Below are 24,680 nucleotides of genomic sequence, written 5' to 3'. Positions count from 1 at the left end.
TTTAAAAAATAAAGGAGTCATCAAATAAATTGTATATATGAGGTGCAAGTTTATATTGTTTACTTAGATCTTTATACATATGATATCTTATTCCCTTGCTTACTTATACTTGCAACAAAGCATGATTTTTTTCCCATAAATATTAAATATACTCATTAAAATATGACCAATTTGTGATATGTTATTAAATACAGAACTTTTCCAAAGAGCAAAATATTTTTTTAACAAAATCTAATGAAATTTTAAGAAAGTGAAAGTGAATGAAATTACATCATATTTCTCTTAAAGAGAAAATAAAATATAAAGTGTCAATAAGAAGTATGATTTTAAAACTTAATTCTTTGAATGTTTATGGGTAAAGACATTTTCAAGGATTATACCTTCTAATAATGAAGTTACTTTAAAACATAATGCGTCACGAACCATTATTTCTCTCTTTGTTTCTAAATCTTACTTCTGAGGATGTGTGGATTGATTAGACTTCATGTACTTATACTATCAGTCAATAAACATTTATCAAGGGACTATTGTGTACTCATCACTGAGCTGGCTTCTATGTATATAAATACAAAAAAATGCAAAAAATACCTATTATCAAGAAGTTTATATTCAAAAAATGAGAGACATCAAGGACAAATGTAGATACGGAATAAATGTAAGAAGAATAATTTTTTTTAAGTATTTAAACACAAGATAGTTTTAGAGAGAGGGTGTGAACAGTTGAAGGGTTCAGGAAAAGATTCAAGTGGAATATGGTAATTGTATTGCATCTTCAATGAAATGGTAATGCTGTGCATGCCAGTTGATAGCAAAAAGATTAAGATCAAATTTTGCGTGTGAAGAACAGAATTTGGCTAGATTGCAGAGTATATAAAGTGTCCATTCAGGTTGGAAGAGGTTACAACAGACCCTAAAAACTAACAGAGGAGCTTATATTTATCCTAGAGGCAATATTAAGTTACTAGAGTTAATCACATGGAGAAATGACATGATCAAATATGCACTTCAGGAAAATTTTTCCAGCTATGTGTAAAATAGTGGTGAAAGACTTAGGCATTGAAACCAGCTAGTAGACCTAGCAATAACCTAAGTGAAAAATGATAAGGGCTTAAATAAGGTGCTAGATGTATGAGTAGAGAAGAATTTTGTATAAGAGATATTGTGGAATCACATAAAATTGCATAAAAGTGTAAGATTGGCAAAAATTGAATAGGCAAAGTAAGGAAAAGTAAGGAGTAGAAGATAAGCCCAGTAGAATGATGCCATCTTTAAAAGATATGGAAAAGTTTGATAGAAGGGAGGGTTTGGGTGGAAATATGAGTAACATTTTGAACATGTTGAATTTGAGATGTCTTTGGGACATTTAGTTTGCAATGTACAATAGATAATTGGAATTGAAGGATCAAACTCAGTGGAGAGACTGGGACTGGATATATAGATTTTGGAGTTCTTGTTATAGAGATACATTCTATGGAAGTTGATGAGGAACTCTTGACACAGGTAGGGACTATTCACAATTAAGGGGTGACACATGAACTGGCAAAGAAAATTTACAAGGAACAGATGGACAAATAGAAGGAGAACCATAAAAGAATAATATCATAAAAGCTTACTGAAGAATGTATTCAGGTGGAGAAGATGGTCTACAACAGTGATTCCCAAAGTGGGCGCCACCTGACGCAGTGATCCAGGAGGGTGGTGATGGCCACAGGTGCATTTATCTTTCCTATTAATTGCTATTAAAATTTTAAAAAATTAATTTCTAGGGGTGCTAAGTAATTTTTTTCTGGAAAGGTAAGCCAAAAAAGTTTGGGAACCACTGGTTAACAATGTCAAATGCACTTAATGGTTCAGGAAGAAGGAGTAAAAGAATCAAATTTGACAATTAGATCAATAGTAACTTTGGGAAAAGTAGTAAAGTAAAACTATTACAAAGGGAGATGTAAGATCTAGGGTCTAGAGCTATTTCTACAAAGAATCATCTGAGAACATTTTTTTCCTGCAGAATATGAATGCTATCCACTTACATTGTGTTTCACAGTGTCTTCATTCATATCAAGTGCAGATCAGGAAATGACAGGCCTATTTTGAAAAGTTCTCAAAGGGGTTTATTTAGTGAAGTACCTAGAATCAAATGTCCCTTGAGATGAACTCTAAGGTTAAGGTTAAGGTTATAGTGAAGCTCAAGTTTACTAAATTTCCTAAGAGAAGTTGCAAATAAAGTCTATATAAAACAATGAAAGTTCCCTTACGAAAATGAGAGTTGTTCATTTAATTATATTCTTTAGGACCATCTGCTTTTCTCTCTGTGTGGAAGGTTGAGATACTATTTTATAAATGATGAATTCTGAGGCTCAGAAAAATTCAGAGCCTCTCCCACTTAAAAAGACAGAAAAAGGTAGACCCAGATCTATAACTCAGGTCTTCTGACATATGTAAAGCTTTAAGTAAATTAAATAACTGAAAGATTTTTCTGAAGAACTTTTTTCTGACTTTGTTCATTAATCACCCTCTTTAAAATCTGTCATTGAAAACGGGAACACTTTCTCTTTTAGTCAAAAACAGAATCGAATGGAGAATAAGGACTTACCACTGAGGACCTGATTCCTCATGATACTCTGTTTATGTTTAGAAGCTAACACCCTCCTACATGTATGTATGTATATAGACACATTCTGATTTTGAAATGAGAAAATTTAATAATCTTTCTAATTAATATTCATTTAAATGTCTACATGAAAGTAATACTTGTAAAACATTAGATTTTGAAGTCCAAAAAAAAGTTTCTTACAGAAAATAATAAGTCAGTCTCATAGACTCCTAGGAAAGTAGGGTTGAATAAAAAAAAAAGAGTAGTTAAGGGAATAGTCTTGCTCTAATTAATTCATTTTTTTCCTTTTTTGATCATTTACTTAGATATTTATCTATTTATTACTTTGCTGATTTTATAAATTAGTTTATAAATGCAAAAATACAAAAAGAACAAAAATCTCACCAACCTTGGAAAAAATGTTTTCAGTTGAATAATTAGGTTGGAACTCAGACTAAAGAGAGTTATGAAAAAAAGTGATAGGAAAGGAAGTGAAGGCATCTGTTAAACTCCAAAAACTTAATTATAAAAGGGAGAAGTATAGAACAATAGCTAGGGGAGATTAATGGATTGATGGATTGAAGATTTTTTGAGGATTGGAAAGGCTTGGAAAATTTATAGGCAGTAGGAAAATAAACACTAGATTAGGAGAGATTATAAATAAATAAGAGAATGGGGATGATGGAAAGGGGCAATTTATTGGAGAAGATGGAATAAAATGAGATCATTTGTGCATATAGAAAGCTCTGCCTTGGCATTTCATTATATAAAATAGGGATGAAGACAGATAGCAGAAGTAATTTTGGAGATTTGGATTGAAGAGGATCAGAAAAATTGAAGCTCTTGGCACATGACTTCCTTCACACACACCCAACTTCCAGTAAAATAGGAAGCAAAGTCCTCAGCTGAATGAGTGAGAGAAGTTTCCATCAGCCAGGTGACAGTAGAGAAAAAAGGATTTGAAATCAGATTTTTAAACTACTGGATCGCTAGACTTAGAGAGATACTGTTAAGGAGTGGGGAATAGAGAATATAATGTCCAAGTTCTTCCAGTTCTTCATCAGTACACCAGGACTGAGAGCAAAGCTTTCCCACTCAGAGGACTAAAAGGAACTTCTCAAATTATCCTGTAAGAACACTTGAAATAAATGACAGAAAAGAGTGGTAATTGTTAGAGTATTACTCTTCTTATAGGCTCTCAGAATAACCAAAGCACTGGAACTATAAGTAAAGGGGTAGATTGGGGGGTTGGGGAAGTGGCCTAAGATAATGTGTAACATATAAACAACTTATTGGAGGCAAAGAAATATGGCATGGGACATAGGTGATAAATAGTGTAGGATTAGGATAGAGAAATTTGTGACTGATGTGAGGAGGAGAATATCTCAAGAAAATAGTTTCTCAGTTACTCTTATCTTGCTGCCACAAAAATGTACAAAAGTAGGCATAATTCATAACTTTAACTAATTTCAACAGTCTTTTAATTCCAGAAGAAGAAAGTCAAGGGGAAAAGCGGAATTTAGGTAAGAAAGATGACTCCTATCACCTGGTCCTGCTCAATGCCTAAGATTATTTTCTTCACTGGGCTAGGACCCCAAGACAAACCATTGAATAAAGAAGAAAAACACTGAAAACCACCTCTGGCCAGGGGGGGAAATTCAGAACTTTAGACCCCTAAGGGAGAGTGAGAAGTGTGAGGCACAGGGACTATAGACAAGAGACACTCTTAACACTATACTCACTCTGTCCTTTCCTTTTTAAGTTACTCCAGATAATCACAGAGAATACACTGCTCAGTGAGGCTTTGATCTCCCAGTGGATCTCTCATCAATTTCCATTGGCAAGTTTTAAAAAAAAAAAAGAGAAATCCAGACAACTTCCTCTCTATTAATCCCCTCTTTCTCCAAAAGGAATCACGTTGTCTCTATGATCAATGCTTAATAAAAGATCGTAGGTCCTTAAGAACATTTCCTAGTCTTATACCAACTATGCCCAATTCAGTCATAATTCATTGAATAGATGTCCCTTGGGCTCTCAGATGCAGAAAAACTGCATCTCATTGGTCTGGAACGGTGATGGCAAACCTATGACATGTGTGTCAGCACTGACACGCATAGCCATTTTCGATGAAACACGGCCACATGCAGCTGCATACAGAGAAGTATGGGGCCACAGGCTGAGGATGAAATATTTGCTGTAGTGTAGTGTAGACATTGTGCACTATCGATGACAATTCTACCTATATTAATTTACCTATTTTGGTTTATTAAATACAGTTATATATTATATATTACAATTATACATTTTTGTTATTTAAACTATAAATATCACAAAATTATGGCTTTTCTCAAAGTGACACACCACCAGAGTTATGCTCATTTTTTTGGCGAATTTTGACACACCAAACACAAAAGATTGCCCATCACTGGTCTAGAAAGAGAAAGGTCAGGCCCAAATAGCTGAAGTTTCAGTGGTCATCAGGATATAGGCATCTTATGCCATGCTAGTTCACTCTTAAAACCATTGCTTTGGGCATGATGACTCACACAAATTATGATCTTGATCATCATTCAAATCACTTCATCATGCCCCACATGGATACACCAAACTTTTTTTAGTCAGTAATATTTTATTCTTTCTCAATTACATTAAAAAACAATTTAAAAAATATTTTGAGTTCCAAATTCTCTCCTTCTCTCCCCTCCTCCCTCCCAGAGGAAAGCAATTATCAAACTATATATTAAATTATCAAATATATATGGGTTATATATAATGAAACATATTTCCATATTTATCATGTTATGGAAGAAGGCACATGTCACAAAAAACCCACCAGAAAAAGAAACCTATGAAGAAAATAAAATTTAAAAATGGTATGCTTCCATCTGCACTCAAATTCCATCAGTTTGTGCATAGCATCTGATTGTGCATAACATTTTTCATCTTGAGTCTTTTGGAGTTATCTTAGATCATTGTGCTGCTAATAATTGCTAAGTTCTTCACAGTTAAATATTGTACACTATTGATGTTATTGTGTTCAATGTTCTCTTATTCTTCTTATTTCACTTTGCTAAGATCTTTGGGTTTATAAAACACTATATTGCTGAGGTCATTTACCCCTAGTCTATTCCATTGATCCACCCTTCTGTTTCTTAGCCAGTACCAGATTGTTTTTTTTAACATTTATTAATTATATTTTAGAAAAGTTAACATGGTTACATGATTTATGCTCTTACATTCCCCTTCACCCCCCATCTTCGCCCCTCCCCTGGCCGATATACATTTCTACTGGTTTTAACATGTGTCATTAATCAAGACCTATTTCCAAATTGTTGATAGTTGCATTGGTGTGGTAGTTTTCATCCCCAATCATGTCCTCATCAACCCATGTATTCAAGCAGTTGATTTTCTTCTGTGTTTCCTCTCCTGCAGTTCTTCCTCTGAAAGTGGGTAGCATTCTTTACCATAAATCCCTCAGAATTGTCCTGGGTCATTGCATTGCTGCTAGTTCAGAAGTCCATTATATTCCATTTTACCACAGTATATCAGTCTCTGTGTACAATGTTCTTCTGGCTCTGCTCCTTTCATTCTGCATCAATTCCTGGAGGTCTTTCCAGTTCACATGGAATTCCTCCAGTTTATTATTCCTTTTAGCACAATAGTATTCCACCACCAGCATATACCACAATTTGTTCAGCCATTCCCCAATTGAAGGGCATGCCCTCATTTTCCAGTTTTTTGCCACCACAAAAAGCGCAACTATAAATATTTTTGTGCAAACCTCTTTATCTATGATCTCTTTGGGGTACAAACCCAACAATGGTATGGCTGGATCAAAGGGCAGGCATTCTTTTATAGCCCTTTGAGCATAGTTCCAAATTGCCATCCAGAATGGTAGGATCAGTTCACAATTCCACCAGCAGTGCATTAATGTTCCAATTTGGCCATATCCCCTCCAACATTAATTACTCTCCCCTTCTTTCATTTTAGCCATTCTACTAGGTGTGAGGTGATACCTCAGAGTTGTTTTGATTTGCATTTCTCTAATTATTAGAGATTTAGAGCACTTTCTCATGTGCTTATTGATAGTTTTGATTTCTTTATCAGAAAATTGCCTATTCATGTCTCTTGCCCATTTATCAATTGGGGAATGGCTTTATTTTTTATACAATTAGTTTAACTCTTTGTATATTTGAGTAATTAGACCCTTGTCAGAGTTTTTTGTTATAAAGATTTTTTCCCAATTTGTTGTTTCCCTTCTGATCTTGGCTACATTGTTTTGGTTTGTACAAAAGCTTTTTAGTTTGATATCATCAAAATCATTTATTTTACATTTTGTAATTTTCTCTAACTCTTGCTTGGTTTTAAAATCTTTCCTTTCCCGGAGATCTGACAAGTATACTATTCTGTGTTCCCTTAACTTATTTATAGTTTCCCTCTTTATATTAAAGTCATTCACCCATTCTGAATTTATCTTGGTGTAGGGTGTGAGATATTGATCTAAACCTAATCTCTCCCATATTGTTTTCTAAATTTCCCAGCAGTTTTTGTCAAAGAGTGGATTTTTGTCCCCAAAAAATGGGCTCTTTGGGTTTATCATATACTGTCTTGCAGACGTCACTTACCCCAAGTCTATTCCACTGACCCTCCCTTCTGTCTCTTAGCCAGTACCATACTGTTTTAATGACTGCTGCTTTATAGTATAGTTTAATATCTGGTACTGCTAGGCCCCCTTCCTTCACATTTTTTCCCATTATTTCCCTTGATATTCTTGATCTTTTGTTATTCCAAATGAACTTTGTTATAGTTTTTCCTAATTCAGTGAAAAAGTTTTTTGGTAGTTTGATAGGTATGGAGCTAAATAGGTAAATTAACTTGGGTAGAATGGTCATTTTTATTATGTTAGCTTGTCCTACCCATGAGCAATCAATGTTTTCCCATTTGTTTAGATCTAGTTTTAATTGTTTGAAAAGTGTTTTGTACTTGTTTTCACATAATTCCTGTGTTTGTTTTGGTAGATAGATTCCTAAGTATTTTATATTATCTAGGGTGATTTTAAAAGATGTTTCTCTTTCTACCTCTTGCTGCTCTAATGTGTTGGAAATATATGGAAATGCTGATGATTTATGTGCATTTATTTTGTATCCTGCAACTTTGCTAAAGTTGTTGATTATTTCTACCAGCTCTCTAGGATTCTCTAGGGTTTTTTAAGTATAACATCATATCATCTGCAAAGAGTGATAGCTTAGTCTCCTCATTGCCTATTTTAATACCCTCAATTTCTTTTTCTTCTCTAATTGCTACTACTAGTGTTTCTAGTACTATGTTAAATAATAAAGGTCATAATTGGCATCCTTGTTTCACTCCTGATCTTATTGGAAAGGCTTCTAATTTATCCCCATTGCATATGATGCTTGTTGATGGTTTTAGGTTTATACTGTTTATTATTTTTAGGAAAGGTCCTTCTTTTCCTATACTTTCTAGTGTTTTTAATAGGAATTGGTGCTGTATTTTGTCAAAGGCTTTTTCAGCATCTATTGAGATAATCATGTGAATTTTGTTTGTTAGATTGTTGATATGGTCAATAATGTGAATGGTTTTCCTAATGTTGAACCAACCTTGCATTCCTGGTATAAATCCCACCTGATCATGGTGGATAATCCTCTTGATCACTTGCTGGAGTCTCTTTGCTAGTATTCTATTTAAGAATTTCGTATCTATGTTCATTAGGGAGATTGGTCTGTAGTTTTCTTTCTCTGTTTTTGATCTCCCTGGCTTTGGAATCAGTACCATATTTGTGTCATAGAAGGAATTTGGTAGGACTCCTTCTTTGCTTATTATATCAAATAATTTGTGTAGTATTGGGATTAGTTGTTTTTTGAATGTCTGATAGAATTCACTTGTGAATCCATTAGGTCCTGGTGATTTTTTCTTAGGAAGTTCTTTGATGGCTTGTTCAATTTCTTTTTCTGATATGGGATTATCTAGGTATTCTGTTTCTTCTGCTGTTAATCTAGGCAATTTATATTTTTGTAAGTATTCATCCATATCTCCTAAATTGTTATATTTATTGCCATATAATTGGGCAAAATAGTTTTTAATGATTGCCATAATTTCCCACTCATTAGAGGTGAGGTCTCACTTTTCATCTTTGATACTGTCAATTTGGTTTTCTTCTTTCCTTTTTTTTATTAGATGGACCAGTACTTTGTCTATTTTATCTGTTTTTTCAAAATACCAGCTTCTAGTCTTATTTATTAATTCAATAGTTCTTTTACTTTTGATTTTATTAATTTCTCCCTTCATTTTTAGTATTTCTAATTTAGTTTTCATCTGGGGATTTTTAATTTGCTCGCTTTCTAGTTTTTTAAGTTGCATGCCCAATTCATTAATCTCTGCCCTCCCTAATTTGTTAATATATGCACTCAAGGATATAAATTTCCCCCTGAGTACTGCCTTGGCTGCATCCCACAGAGTTTGGTAGGATGTCTCATCATTGTCATTCTCTTCAATGAAATTGTTGATTGTTTCTATGATTTCTTCTTTGACTAGCTGGTTTTGGAGAATCATATTATTTAATTTCCAATTAGTTTTTGATTTGCCTGTCCAGGTGCCCTTACTAATTATTCCTTTTATGGCATTATGATCTGAGAAGGTTACATTCATTATTTCTGCTCTTTTGCATTTCTTTGCAATGTTTCTATGCCCTATTACATGGTCAATCTTTGTGAATGTACCATGTGCAGCTGAAAAGAAGGTGTATTCCTTTTTGTCCCTATTTATTTTTCTCCACATATCTATTAAATCTAATTTTTCAAGGATTTCATTCACCTCTCTTATGTCTTTCTTATTTATTTTTTGGTTAGATTTATCTAGGTCTGAAAGAGGAATATTTAGATCTCCTGCTATTATTGTTTTACTATCGATTTCCTCCTTGAGCTCTACCAGTTTCTCCTTTATGAATTTGGATGCTGTGCCATTTGGTGTATACATATTGAGCAATGTTATTTCCTCATTGTCTATACTCCCTTTTATCAGGATGTAATTACCTTCCCTGTCTTTTTTAATTATATCTATTTTTACTTTGGCTTTCTCAGAAATCATGATTGCTACTCCTGCCTTTTTTTCTCATTTGAAGCCCAAAAGATTTTGCTCAAGCCCTTTACTTTAAACTTGTATATGTCCACCCGCCTCATATGTGTTTCTTGTAGACAACATATGTTAGGATTTTGGTTTCTCATCCACTCTGCTATTTGCTTCTGTTTAATGGGTGAGTTCATCCCATTCACATTCAGAATTATAATTATCAGTTGTGTATTTGCCGACATTTTGGTGTCCTCCCCTACTTCTACCCCTTCTTCTTACTCTATTTCCTTTTAAAGCAGTGGTTTGCTTTAAGCCAGTAACCTTTGTCCCCTCCCTTGATTCACTTCCCTTTTTACCCCCTCCCTTATCATTCATTCCCCTCTTTTTATTTTTAAGGCCTAATGAGTTCCCTCCTCCTTCTTTCCCCCTCCCTTTTTTGACCTCCCCACTCCCCTGCTCCCCTTGGTTTATCCCTTCTGACTTTCTCAGTAGGGTTTGATAGAGTTTTATATCCCAATGGATATAGCTGCTCTTCCCTCTCAGGTTTAATTACACTGAGAGTAAGGTTTAAATATTACCTCTTAATGCTCTCTTCCTCTCCTTCTTATAATAGTATTCATCCCTTCTCCTCCCCATGACCTCTTTGTGTGTAATAGAATATCCTATTTTTCTTATTCCTTCCAGATTCTCTTGGCGTCCTCTCCTATTCACCCCCTTTTTCCCACCCCCCCATATCATCTTAGACCATTTAGTATTCCAACCTCTCCTTATGGATAATTCTTCTAATTATTATAATAGTGAATACTATAGTGGTGAACAGAGTTCACTACAGAGAATTATACATAGCATTTCTCCACATAGTAATACAGATAATTAGATCTTATTTAAGCCCTTAAAGAGTCAAATTTAAAAAATTATGAGTTTTCTTTCTTTTCCCTCTGTTTCTTATTTACCTTTTCATGTTTCTCTTGATTTTTGTGGTTGGATATCACACTTTCCATTTAGTCCTTGTCTCTTTTGTGTAAAAACTTGGAAATGTTCAATTTTGTTGAATGCCCATACTTTCCCCTGGAAGTATATAGTCAGTTTCGATGGGTAGTTGATCCTTGGCTGAAGGTGCAGCTCTCTTGCCTTTCTGAATACCGTATTCCAAGCCTTGAGGTCTTTTAGCATGGAGGCTGCCAGATCCTGTGTGCTCCTGATTGGTGCTCCTTGATATTTGAATTGTCTCTTTCTGGCTTCTTGTAAAATTTTTTCTTTTACTTGGAAGCTCTTGAATTTGGCTATTATATTCCTGGGGGTTGTCTTTTCTGGGTCTAGTGTAGAGGGTGATCTATGGATCCTTTCAATGTCTATATTGCCCTCTTGTTGTAGAACTTCAGGGCAATTTTGCTGAATAATTTCTTTTAGTATGGAGTCCAGATTTCTATTAATTTCTGCTTTTTCAGGAAGACCAATGATTTTCAGATTGTCTTTTCTAGACCTGTTTTCTTGATCTGTCAGTTTCTCATTAAGATATTTCATGTTTCCTTCTATTTTAACAGTATTTTGACTCTGTTTATTTATTCTTCCTGTCTTGAGAGATCATTGGCTTCTATTTGTCCAATTCTTGTCTTTAGAGACTGGTTTTCTGCTATAAGCTTTTGATTTTCCTTTTCAATTTGGTCTGGCCTGTTTTCCAGCTGTTTGATTTTGGTCTCCAAGTTGCTTATTAATTAATTTGATTTGGGGGCATCTTTTTCTAATTGCCCAATTCTAGCCTTTAGAGACTGGTCTTCCTTTTCAATCTGGTTATTTCTGGTCTTTGATTTACTTGCCTCACTTTCCAGTTGTGAAATCCTGCCTTTTAAACTGTTATTTTCTTGCCAGATCTCTTCCGTCTTTCTCATGATCTCAGATTTGAACTCTCCAAGTCCTTGTGACCCGTTTTCATTGTTTTGGGAAGGTTTGGATATGGTTACTTGTTTGTTCTCCTCTGCTGTTTGCTCTGTTGTCTGGATTTTTTCTGTGTAAAAATTGTTGAGTATTAATGTTTTTTTCTTCTTCATCTTTCTCTTCTGGTTTTCCTGATGATTCTGGTTTGCCATTGTAAGCTGGGTGCCCTTTCAGCTTTATGCTGGAGCCCAGCATCTGTCTGCGCTCTTTAGGTTCCTGAGGTTTCAAGTCTAGTTGTTCTGGGTCAAGCCTCCTGGTGATCTCCTTGCTTGTTCTTCTTTCTGAAGCTCCTTTAACAGTCTCAGGGAGCTGCTTCCGCAGTCAAGCACCCTTCTTCTGTGCCTTAGCCCAGGCCTGTGTCAGCCCCTTCGCCTGCGCCTGGGCTCAGGGTCTGTGTTCAGAGTCCATGAGTTCTTTAGCCTCTTTGGGGGTCTTAAGTCTTGCTGCTCTCAGGAACAAGCCCTGGTGAGCTGCCAGCGACTTAATGGGTGTACCAAGCTTGCTCTGACTCTTGTGCGCTGGCTTTGGCATTGTAGGTGGTATGGAGTGGAGGAGGGGGTTGCTCCACTCGTGTTTTCGTGAGAGCTGTTTCACCCCTTTATAGCATGGAAATGCCCAGATTCCACATACCTTAGATGCTGTGCCCTGTTGTGGGGTCCCTTCTTTTCTCTGGATTAGTTTTGATGTCTTCTTGAGGAGTCCTATATGCATGGGTTAGGAGAGGCCAAGCAGCTGCTTTTTACTCTGCCACCATCTTAACCCGGCTCAGTACCAGATTGTTTTGATAAGCACTGCCTTATAGTACAGTTTATGATCTGGAACTGCTAGGCCCCACTTTTTTTTTTTCATTAGTTACCTTGATATTCTTGATCTTTTGTTCTTCCAGATGAACTTTGTTATTATTTTTTCTAATTAAATAAAAAAGTTTTTTGGTAGTTTGATAGGTATGGTACTGAATTAGTAAATTAATTTAAGTTGGATTATCATTTTTATTACATTGGCTTATCCTGTCATGAGCAATTAATGGTTTTCCAGTTGTTTAGATCCAGTTTTAATTGTGTGAAAAGTGTTTGTAGTTGTGTTCATATAATTCCTGTTTGTTTTTACAGATAGAATCCCAAATATTTCATACTGTCTATAGGAATTCTAAATGGAGTTTCTTTTTCTAACTCTTGCTGCTGAGTTTTGTTGGAAATATATAGAAGTGCTGATGATTTATGTGGGCTTATTTTGTATCCTGCAACTTTGTTAAAGTTATTAATTATTTCCATTAGATTTTTAGTCAATTTCCTAGGATTCTCTAAGTATACCATCATATCATCTGCAAAGAGTGATAATTTAGTTTCCTCATTGCCTACTTTAATCCCTTCAATTTTTTTTCTTCTCTAATTGCTACCGCTTGCATTTCCAGCATAATGTTAAATAATAATGGTGATAATGAGCATACCTGCTTCATTCCTGATCTAATTGGGAAGGCTTCTAACTTATCTTTATTGCAGAAGATACTTGCTGATGATTTTAAATAAGTACTACTTATATACAGGAAAGACCCTTCTATTCTTATATTTTCTATTTTTTTTTAGTAGGAATGGGTGTTGTGTTTTATCAAAGGCTTTTCCTGCATCTATTGAGATAATCATGTGATTTGTTAGTTTGATTATTAATATAGTCAATTATGTGGATGGTTTCCCTAATATTAAAACAGCCTTGCATTCCTGGAATGAATCCCATCTGGTCATAGTGAATAATACTTGTGATATATTTCTGTAGTCTCTTTCTATTATTTTATTTAAGATTCTTGTATCTGTGTTCATTAAGAACATTGGTTTGTAGTTTTTTTTCTCTGTTTTTGGTCTTCCTGGCTTGGGTATCAGTACCATATTTGTGTCATAAAAAGAATTTGATAAGATCCCTTCTTTGCTTATTTTGTCAAATAGTTTATATAGTATTGGGATCAGTTGTTCTTTAAATGTTTGATAGAATTCACTTGTGAATCCATCTGGCCCTGGGAATTTTTTCTTAGGGAGTTCCTCATTGGCTTGTTCAATTTCCTTTTTCTGATTTGGAATTATTTAAGTATGCTATTTCCTCTTTTGTTAATCTAGGTGATTTATATTTCTGAAAATATTTACCCATTTCACCTAGATTGTCATTTTATTAACATATAATTAGATGAAAAATCTCCTAATAATTGCTTTAATTTCCTCTTCATTAGAGGTAAAATTGCCCTTTTCCTTTTTTGATATTGTTAATCTGATTCTCTTCTTCATTTTTTAAAATTAAATCAACTAAAACTTTATTTTTACTTTTTTAAAAAATAGAACAATTCCTAGTCTTATTTATTAGTTCAATAGTTCTTTTATTTTCAATTTTATTAATTTCTCCTTTAATTTTTAGAATTTCCAATTTAGCTTTGACTGGGGATTTTAAATTTGTTTTTTTTCTAGTCTTTTAGCTGGATGCTCAATTCATTGATCTTTTTTTTCCCTCTATTTTTTTGATATGTACACTCAGGAATATAAAATTTTCCCTGAGTACTGCTTTCATTGTATTCCATGGATTTTGATATATTGCCTCCTTATTGTTATTCACATCAATGAAATCAGTAATTGTTTCTATGATTTGTTTTTTAACCCATCAGTTTTGAAGAATTAGATTATTTAGTTTCCAATTTATTTTTAATTTGCCCCTCCATGAACCCTAATTAATTATAATTTTTATCACATGATAATCTGAAAAATTGCATTTATTATTTCTGCTTTTCTGCATTTGTTTGTGATGTTTGTATGCCCTAGTACATGGTCAATCTTTGTGAATGTACCATGTGCTGCTGAAAAGAAGATGTATTTCTTTTTATCCCTGTTCAATTTTCTCCAAATATCTATTAACTCTAATTTTTCTAACATTTCTTTTACTTACCTTACTTCTTTCATTTATTTTTTGATTTGATTTATCTAGTTTTGATAGGGGAAGGTTGAGATCCCCATGAGTATAGTTTTACTATATATTTCCTCCTCAAGTTCTTTTAATTTCTCCTTTAAAAATCTGGATTCTATACCATTTGATGTATATATGTTGAGTACTGACATTTCTTCTTTATCTATACTGCCTTTTATCAAGCTGTAATTGCCTTCCTTATCTCTTTAAATGAAATCTATTTTCACTTTAGCTTTGACTGAGATCATGATTGCTACTCTTGCCTTCTTAGATTCTGCTCCAGCTTCTTACCTTTACCCTGTGTGTGTCTACCTGCCTCAAGTGTATTATTCTGTTTTTTAATCCTTTCTGTTATCTACTTCAGTTTTATAAACAAGTTCATCCCATTTATGTTCATAATTATGATTACCATCCCTGCTTTCCCCTCCATTTTGACTTTCTCCTTTAATACTGCCCTTTCTCCTTTTCCCTCTTTCCCTCCTCTCCATTGTTTTGCTTTTAGTCAGTCTCCCCTCTTCCCTCTCCCTTATATTCCTCCCCTTCCCACCCACCTCCCTTTTTAATGCCATAGTACTAAAGAGTCTTTTGATTGTACCCCTAGCCTTTCCCTTCCTCATATTACTCCCTTCCCCACTACCATGTTTCTTATCTTTCTTCTACTTCTCTTTAGGACAAGATACAATTCTATATTGCAATGAACCTGGCTGTTCTTCCTTCTCTGAGCCAGTTCCATAAAACAGTACAGTTTAAATATTACGCATCACCAACCCCTTCTTCCCTTCCATTATATTAGTCTTCTTCCCCCACCATTGCTGCACACTTCTTTATGTGATATAATTTATCCCATTTTACTTCTCTTTTCCCATTTCTTTCAGTAGTTCCCTCTTTTTCACCTCTAGTTTTATTATTTTTTTGGACATATCATCCTAAACAGATTACAAACACACCCTCTATATATACTTCTTCTAATTATTATGATAATGATAAATTTAAGAGTTACAAATATCATCTTCCCCTATAGGAATATAAACTATTTGACCATATTGATGCCCTTAATTTTTGTTCTCTTTCTTTTTTATCTTTCTATGCTTCTCTTGAATTTTGTATTTGGGCATCAAATTTTGTGCTTAAGTTTGGTATTTTCTTCAGGTTATTTTGGAAATCTTCTATTTTATTAAATGACTACACTTTTTCATGAAAGAATATAGTCAGTTTTGCTGGGTAGTTGTTTCTTGGTTGTAAACCCAGTTCTCTTGCCTTCTGAAATATATTCCCAGCCTTCTGGTCCTTCAATGTGGAGGCTGCCAAATCCTGTGTAATCTGACAGGCTCCATGATAGTTGAATTGTTTCTTTCTGGCTGCTTATAGTATTTTCTCTTTGGGTTGGGAGCTCTTGAATTCAGTTATAGCATTCCTTGGAGTTGTCATTTGGGAATTTAATTCAGGAGGTGACTGGTGGATTCTTATAATCTCTATTTTACCCTCTTGTTCAAGAATATCAGGGCAGTTTTCTTAGATAATTTCCTGTAGTAGGATGTCTAAGATTTCTATTTCTTAAATTGTATATCCTGGATCTATTTTCAAGGTCAGTTTTTTTTCAATGAGATATTTCATATTTTCTTCCATTTTTTCAATCTTTTGATTTTGTTTTATTGTTTCTTGATGTCTCTTGAAGTCATTAGCTTCTATTTGCCCAATTCTAATTTTTAAGAACTAAATTTCTTCCATGACCTTTGAATCCACCTTTTCCATTGGCCCATTCTTCTTTTCAAATAATTCTTTTCCTCATTTAATTTTTTTGCTGCTCTTCCTAATAAGTCAATTCTGAGCATTTAAGACTGTTTTCTTCCTATGATTCATGTGCCTTCTTTTCCACATGATTTATTTTGCTTTTTAAGTTATTGTTTTCTTTTTCCCATTTTTTCTTCAGCCTGTCTTTTTTAATTTGTAAATTCCTTTTTGAGCTCTTCCAGAGCCTGAGGTCAATTCCCAGTTTCTTTTAAAGTTTTGCTTGAAGTTCCTTGGATCCTGTCATCCTCTGTTGGTTTTCTTAGAAATAGAAATTTTGTGTCATTCCCTTCTGTTAAAGCTAAATTAAACTCTGGTCTTTAATTTCCATAAAGTTTATTAATATTTACTTGAATAAGAGAAGGCAGACAACTAGAGAGAAAGAAGTCTATTCTAAACTAGTCACATGGTACTCCTCCACATGGCTCTCTCTCAGCCACTTCCCTTTCACAAGGTACTTGAGTGAATAGAGAAAGGCCACTTCCTGGAACTCTCTTTTATATCTTCTCCTTTATCCCTGGATTTTAACCTGATCCTTTCCATGTAATGTGCCTAGGTCTATCCTGTGACCCATACTGGAGCGCACTGACATGATGTAGCACATACAGTACACAGGTAGGATATCAGTACTTGATCCTAGGAGGGAGGGTTCCCTTCACATACTTTTTCCCTATTTATTCAATTTTTCTTTCTTTTTTTCCTCTGTGGACTATACACTAGTTCCTCTGCTGGTTTCATGGAGCTGCTCTGCCCTGAGGCTGGGACTTCAGTCTTCTCTCTCCTCTGCTGATATACTGGATTAAGCCAAGAGTTAATCTGCCCTGGGGCTGAATCTTCACCACAGGCAGTGTTGGGGCCAAGATACCCAGCCAGGTGGCCCCAGTTCCTCCCTGCCAGAGCTCAGAATCTCAAATGGTGTGTCTGAGATGTTCCTTTGGAGTTGCAGTCCCTGCCTCAGTTCCCAAAGTCAGCCCACATCTAATTGCAGGTCTCATTGTGACAGGTAGAAAGGGAGTATGGTTCATCCAGCCTACTTTTATTTCCCCTCTCCTTTTCATACCACAGAAATCAACTCTCTCTGCCTACCTTTCAAGTTTTCTTCAACAGAAGAACCCATGACTCCATCTCATTGTTGGGTTTGAATTTCTGTATTTTTGAAGTGCTTTTTAAAGATTAGTATGGAAGGGTGGTCAGAGAGGTTTCAGCTTTTGCTACTCATAAGCCTCCATCTTAACTCCCAAACTGACAAATATTTATGAGCTGGGTTGGAATTATTATAAATTTTTTTGATAAAAAGTTATCCAGGGGGCAGGTGGGTGGCTCAGTGGATTGAGAGTCAGGCCCAGAGAGGGGAAGTCCTGGGTTCAAACCTGGCCTCAGACACTTCCTAGCCGTGTGACCCTGGGCAAGTCACCTGACCACCATTGTCTAGCCCTAACCACTCTTCTGCCTTAGAACCAATACACAGTATTGATTCTAAGATGGAAGTTAAGGGTTTAAAAAAATTATCCAATGATTGCAAAGCATTTTACCATTATGAACTTAATTTTTTTAACATGCCAAAACAAGGTGTATTTATTAAGATTATCTAATGTATGAAGATTATCTAATGTATGAAGTGGCACAAAGAAGATGTCCTTCAGGTCAGTAATCACCTAACATTTTAGCTGGGAAAAAAAATTCATAAACCAAATTCTCGCTTTAAGGGCACTTAGCTCTAAGTTTAGTTCACCTCCCTATGATTTCATTCCTAGTCTTTTTCCATGGCAGATAACACCTATCAGAACTATAAGCTGAGTCACATCAAAAATGTTCTAAGAATATGACAAGCATAACAGGAAAGAGTCCTTGTTTCTCAACCACACAAATGCTACTTAAACTTATCTAACTAGCACATATTATTAAAATTTTTTCAACTCTGACAGACAAATACAATCATTAATCTTGTCTGCTGAATGTTCTCATTCCAATCATATTCAGAGGCCTGAGACTAGCTCAGAAAGCTGGGAAGTGACCCTTGCTGCTAACAGTGTCTGCTACTCAAAATGAAATAGGAGCAGTTCAGTGTCTGAGTAAGGAGGAAAGAAACGAAAAAACCTTTGAGTTTGGTCTCAGAAGAATTTTCCAGCTGGATTTGGGGGAACCAGAACCACCCCACTCCACCCTCTACCCCTTGCCTCCTTCCCCCAGCTTGCTTGATGGCAGCCCAAGAAGAAGCAAGACCAAGCATCTTCTGAATGTTCTGTCTAATAGACAAGGTCTGTAACCTAACAGATTTTGATGAAATAGTCCTTGAATATAGGAAACAGGAGTGAAGGGAAGCTTTGCCACTACCCTGCCATCAGATATGGAGTTGAACATTCCCATCAGGGCAGTAAAACAAAAGCCAATTGCAAACATCGATTTCATTCTAACCATTGACAGTTTCCTGTTGTTATTCTTTAGCTTCTTCTGCCTCTCTATTTTCTTCTTTTGCTCACGACCAGATGATTCCGATATTGTTTCCTTCTTCTTTTCCAATTTTTGCTCTGCTTTTCCACTTCAGCTTTTAATCTCTTATACTTGTCCGTCCTGTAAACCAGTACCCAATTTATACCCTCGCCCAGCAGCGAGATGCACTTGGAGATGAAAACAACGAGGAGAGTGTCAGCAAACATAGTGCTCACCCTGCATCTCCAGGCTGCAGCTCCCGAGCCCCTCTAGAGGGGGCGGGGAAACACCTGTGGCAGCTCAGGAAAGGGAGTAGAAGGCGAGCTTAAAGTGTTTTGAGAGATAGCAACTTACTTCAAAGGAAAGTTATTAGGTAAAATTTTGCTAAGATTTAGTGAAAATATGTGTGAGTAAAGAATCAGATCTCCTGGCTCAGTTTTTCTGTACAGAAAAAAATACATTACTTGGGTTTCTTGAACAATAAATTTCCATAAAACCAAATGACTCCACAGAAAATAAAGATTGGATGTGTGTGTGTGCATGCGTGGGTTTTTTTTTTTTTGTAGTTATTGTCTATTATTTACGTTGGCGCCATCAGTCAGTCAATAAGCATCTAAGTCAGAGCTGTACTAAGTGCTGGTTACTTTATAAACAGATGGACAATAAGAAAACAATTCTTGTACTCTGAGTCTTAAGAACTCAAAAGTAAAAATGCCAAATTGTTTGGGAAGGACTTTGTTTTCCAAGCAACTGGTATTCTTCAACTTTAACCTTAACATGTTCATTAACACATGAAATAGAATACTTTTGGTAGAATGGAAGCCACTACCATTTAAAATATTTTTCATGCAAATAATAAAATAAACAGGTCAGGGGTGGGTGGGGGGAAGAACCTATATTATAGGTCAACTGGGAAGTTATTGAGACTTTGTCTTGTATCATATCAGACTTTAAAATCCACCTCATCCCTAATCCAAAATTAGGGATTTTAGATTAGAAACTGTCTGCAAGAAAATATTTTCCCAATTTCCTGCCTCTTTTCTAATTGTAGCTTCATTTGGTTTTGTTTGTGCAAAAACTTTCAACACCCTCATTTAGCAGAGAGATTGACTTGCTCAACATCATAATAGCAGTAAGTATTAATGGTAGACTTTCAGCACATGCCCTCTGACTCCAAATCCTTCATACCCTTTTCTGTACCACACTGTCACTGCAAAAAGCCCACAGTAGCACCAAAGCTCTAGAGCCTGAATGGACCCAGGAGGCCAAATAGTACAGACACACCCTCATTTTACATATGAAGGAACTGATCACCAGGGAAACAGAGAGCCAAAGTCTCACAAATTATAAAAGCAGAATTTGAACTCACGTCCTGTCTTCAATTTATTTGGTCTACATTTTGTATATAAATAGCTGTTCGTGTATTGACTCTCCAAAGAGACTTTGAATTCCTCGAGATACAGAACTAATATTTTGTTTGTATGTATTTCTAACACTTAGCACAGTGCTTGGAACATAGTGGGCGTAAATACTGACAACTTTAGTTGACTCTGTCATGTTGTCTACAGTTAGCAGACAGTTTTCCTTCACTTCAGCCTCATGTCCAGAAGTACTCAAATGTTTACATTAATAGAGAAATGAGAATTTGTAGTCAAAATGAAGTTAGTTTCTTCCCCATCCTTGAATACAAAGAGTATTGATAGTATTTCTAGCCTGCTTGGCTAGAGCCAAATGAACAATCTGCTTGTGATACCATTATCAACAGTCTAACAAACAAAAATCACATGATTATCTCAATAGATGCTGAAAAAGCCTTTGACAAAATACAGCATCCATTCCTGTTGAAAACATTGAAAAATATAAGAATAGAAGGACCTTTCCTAAAAATAATAAATAGTATATACCTAAAACCATCAACAAGCATTATATGCAATGGGGATAAATTAGAAGCCTTCCCAATAAGATCAGGAGTGAAACAAGGTTGCCCATTATCACCTTTATTATTAAACATAGTACTAGAAACACTAGCAGTAGCAATTACAGAAGAAAAAGAAATTGAAGGTATCAAAATAGGCAAGGAGGAGACTAAGGTATCACTCTTTGCAGATGATATGATGTTATACTTAAAAAATCCTAGAGAATCAACTAAGAAGCTGGTAGAAATAATCAACAACTTTTGCAAAGTTGCAGGATACAAAATAAATGCACATAAATCATCAGCATTTCCATATATTTCCAACACATTAGAGCAGCAAGAGGTAGAAAGAGAAACACCATTTAAAATCACCCTAGACAATATAAAATACTTGGGAATCTATCTACCAAAACAAACACAGCAATTATGCGAAAACAACTATAAAACATTTTCCAAACAAATAAAACTGGATCTCAACAATTGGAAAGCCATTAATTGTTCATGGGTAGGATGAGTTAACATAATAAAGATGACCATTCTACCCAAGTTAATTCATCTATTTAGCACCATACCTATCAAACTACCAAAAACTTCTTTACTGAATTAGGAAAAACTATAACAAACTTCATATGGAATAACAAAAGATCAAGAATATCAAGGGAAATAAAGGGAAAAAATGCGAAGGAAGGGGGCCTAGAAGTACCAGATATTAAACTATACTATAAAGCAGCAGTCATTAAAACAATATAGTACTGGCTAAGAGATAGAAGGGAGGATTAGTGGAATAGACTTGGGGTTAATGACATCAGCAAAACAGTATATGATAGACCCAAAGAGCCCAACTTTTGGTACATGAATCCACTATTTCACAAAAACTGCTTGGAAATTTGGAAAACAATATGGGAGAGATTAGGTTTAGATCAACATCTCACACCCTACACCAAGATAAATTCAGAATGGGTGAATGACTTGAATATAAAGAGGGAAACTATAAATAAGTTAAGTGAACACAAAATAGTATACCTGTCAGATCTCTGGGAAAGGAAAGATTTTAAAACCAAGCAAGAGTTAGAGAGAATTACAAAATATAAATTAAATGGTTTTGATTATATTAAGCTAAAAAGCTTTTTACAAACAAAAACAATGTAGTCAAAATCAGAAGGGAAACAACAAATTGGGAAAAAATCTTTATAACAAAAAACTCTGACAGAGGTCTAATTACTCAAATATACAAGGACTTAAAGCAATTGTATAAAAAATCAAGCCATTCCCCCATTGATAAATGGGCAAGAGACATGGATAGGCAATTCTCAGGTAAAGAAATCAAAAGTATCAATAAGCACATGAGAAAGTGTTCCAAATCTCTAATAATTAGAGAAATGCAAATCAAAACAACTCTGAGCTATCACCTCACACCTAGCAGATTGGCTAAAATGAAAGAAGGGGAGAGTAATGAATGCTGGAGGGAATGTGGCAAAATTGGGACATTGATGCACTGCTGGTGGAGTTGTGAACTGATCCTACCATTCTGGATGGCAATTTGGAACTATGCTCAAAGGGCTATAAAAGAATGCCTGCCCTTTGATCCAGCCATAGCATTGTTGGATTTGTACCCCAAAGAGATCATAGATAAACAGACTTGTACGAAAATATTTATAGCTGTGCTTTTTGTGGTGTCAAAGAAATGGAAAAGGGGGGTATGTCCTTCAACTGGGGAATGGCTGAACAAACTGTGGTATATGCTGGTGATGGAATACTATTGTGCTAAAAGGAATAATAAATTGGAGGAATTCCATGTGAACTGGAAAGACCTCCAGGAACTGATGCAGAGGGAAAGGAGCAGAGCCAGAAGAACATTGTACACAGAGACTGATATACTGTGGTAAAATTGAATGTAATGGGCTTCTGTACCAGCAGCAATGCAATGACACAGGACAGCTCTGAGGGATTTATGGTAAAAAACGCTACCCACATTCAGAGGAAGAACTGCAGGAGAGGAAACATATAAGAAAAACAAATGCTTAAAAGCATGGGTTCAGGCGGACATGATTGGGGATATGGACTCGAAACTACCACACCAATGCAAATATAAACAATTTGGAAATAGGTCTTGAACAAGGACACATGTTACAACCAGTGGAAATGTGCATGGGCTATGGGGGGTGGGGCAGGTGGTGAAGGGAAAAGTAGGAGCTTGAATCATGTAACCATGTTAAAAATGAATATTAATAAATGATTAAAAAAAGATATCATCTCATGATGTCATTTGTCCTCATCTAAAACAAAGGACAAACAATGACAGAGTCATATAACAGCACACAGATTTTCCTCTGTGCAAAGAAAAATTTCATCTATCAAGGCATTATCACCAGCAACTTCAAAACAAAGGCCACTAGAGAAAGAAAAGGAAGTTCAAGATACACAAAGTTCACTCTAATTTATCTAGAATCAAGATGGTGAGTTAACTTGAGCTGAAATTATAAAGTTCTCAGATATGACTTTTGTTTGATTTTGAAATCACTGCACTACTATATCAAGTGTTCAGATATTGGTGTACTTAAAAAAACCTACCTAAGCCTAAAATAATAGTTACAGGTTTGAAATATTCATGTGTCCTAAATAAGGCCACCACTTTAAGAAAACATTCAAACACTGTAACTTAGATGCAAAATTGAGCTCCATTTTGCTCAGGAAATGCAACCCAAGCCTTACAAGTTATTGCTAGATGAACGTCAGGCTTTCCTTCTAACTAGAATGAGATAAATTAATTGACTCCTTTTGAAAAGTTGTACCTTAATTAACATCCCTTTCCCCAACTTTAATGCTACATGAAATAAATTCCTAAAATACATTTTTCTTAGCCAAAAAGGGGCTCTTTGTGCTTATCAAGAAGCAAAATTTTAGGTTAATGACAAACGAGACAGAAAAAAAAAAGGCAGAGTCTTTGCTCTCAGGGAGCTCACAGTAAAATCCTATGTTTTGAAATAGTGGATTGAAATAGTGGGGTACACTGAGGTGTGTAGATGATACCCCAGTCCCCTTTTAGTGTAGTAAACTTCTGTGCCTTATTAAACTGAGTCAGCCACAACTAAGTCTTCCAAGCAGTTGTAAAAACTAACAGGTTTATTGGTAAATAAGAGATAGGAAGGGAGGATTGAGGATTGAGGATGCCCTAATCACTCATTCTTTCACTTCCCATTTCCCTCTAAGTCTAGCATGAGGTGGACTCTTCTGTTTCTTGAGGCTCCCTACGAACCTTTTCTGTTTCTGGCTAATACCCCAAAAGCCCTCTCTATTCTTCCTAACACTATAAATCCTCCTTTTGTTGGTTTATCAGGATGTGACAGGTTTCAGGATAAAAGAATGAACTCTGGATGTTGAAGTTCAACCTGGCTGGGTCAGGTCTGAGGTTGACCCTCAGCCCTCACACCAACAACTGCCTCTAGACAACGATGTTTTTAGTCAGGGTTGAGAGTTTGTAGGATCTTCTTCAAGATGGTTTCTTCTGATGAGGAAAGATACTCCCAGAGAAATCAAAAAGTTTCCCTTCTCTCACTCACAGACTGGTAGAAACAGGATCAGCAGAGATAAGCTTCTTCCTCTCTCAGCTCCAAGAAAGGAAGAACACCATTGGTGCTCCTTCAAAATCTCTCCTGCCATATTTCAGAATCTCCTGTCCTAAGAGTTCCTAGCATGCGGTCGTGCTGGCCTCTTCAAACCAACTTTTAACTATACTTAAACTATACTTAAATTCATTTATATTTCTGTAATTTCTATACCATATATATATACACATATATATATATATATATGATAATTTGAAGAGCATCTCAAAGACTAGACACTAGAACTGAGGGGAACACCAGAGACTTGAAGGAAGCCAGAGAAGCCTGGAAGTGGAGAGGAGGAAGAAGAAAGTTCAAAGCATTGAGGACAGCCAGTGAAAGGATGTGGAGTCCAGAGATGAAAGATTGGATATAAGGACCAATAAAAGAGGCC

At 35.5% G+C, this 24,680-nt stretch overlaps 1 protein-coding gene and 1 pseudogene across 3 annotated transcripts in view; one reads left to right on the top strand and one right to left on the bottom strand.

Annotated features, from left to right (window-relative positions):
* ERG (ETS transcription factor ERG) overlaps window positions 1-24,680 on the top strand; it is a 127,470-nt gene that overhangs the window by 59,634 nt on the left and 43,156 nt on the right. The window lies entirely within an intron of this gene.
* Window positions 18,360-20,056, bottom strand: LOC123239159 (annotated as a pseudogene).

The sequence above is a fragment of the Gracilinanus agilis genome, chromosome 3 (assembly GCF_016433145.1).
Source record: "Gracilinanus agilis isolate LMUSP501 chromosome 3, AgileGrace, whole genome shotgun sequence".
Classification (NCBI taxonomy): domain Eukaryota; kingdom Metazoa; phylum Chordata; class Mammalia; order Didelphimorphia; family Didelphidae; genus Gracilinanus; species Gracilinanus agilis.
The sequence above is the reverse complement of the archived record's forward strand: the minus strand, read 5'-3'. Positions and strand labels throughout refer to the sequence as shown.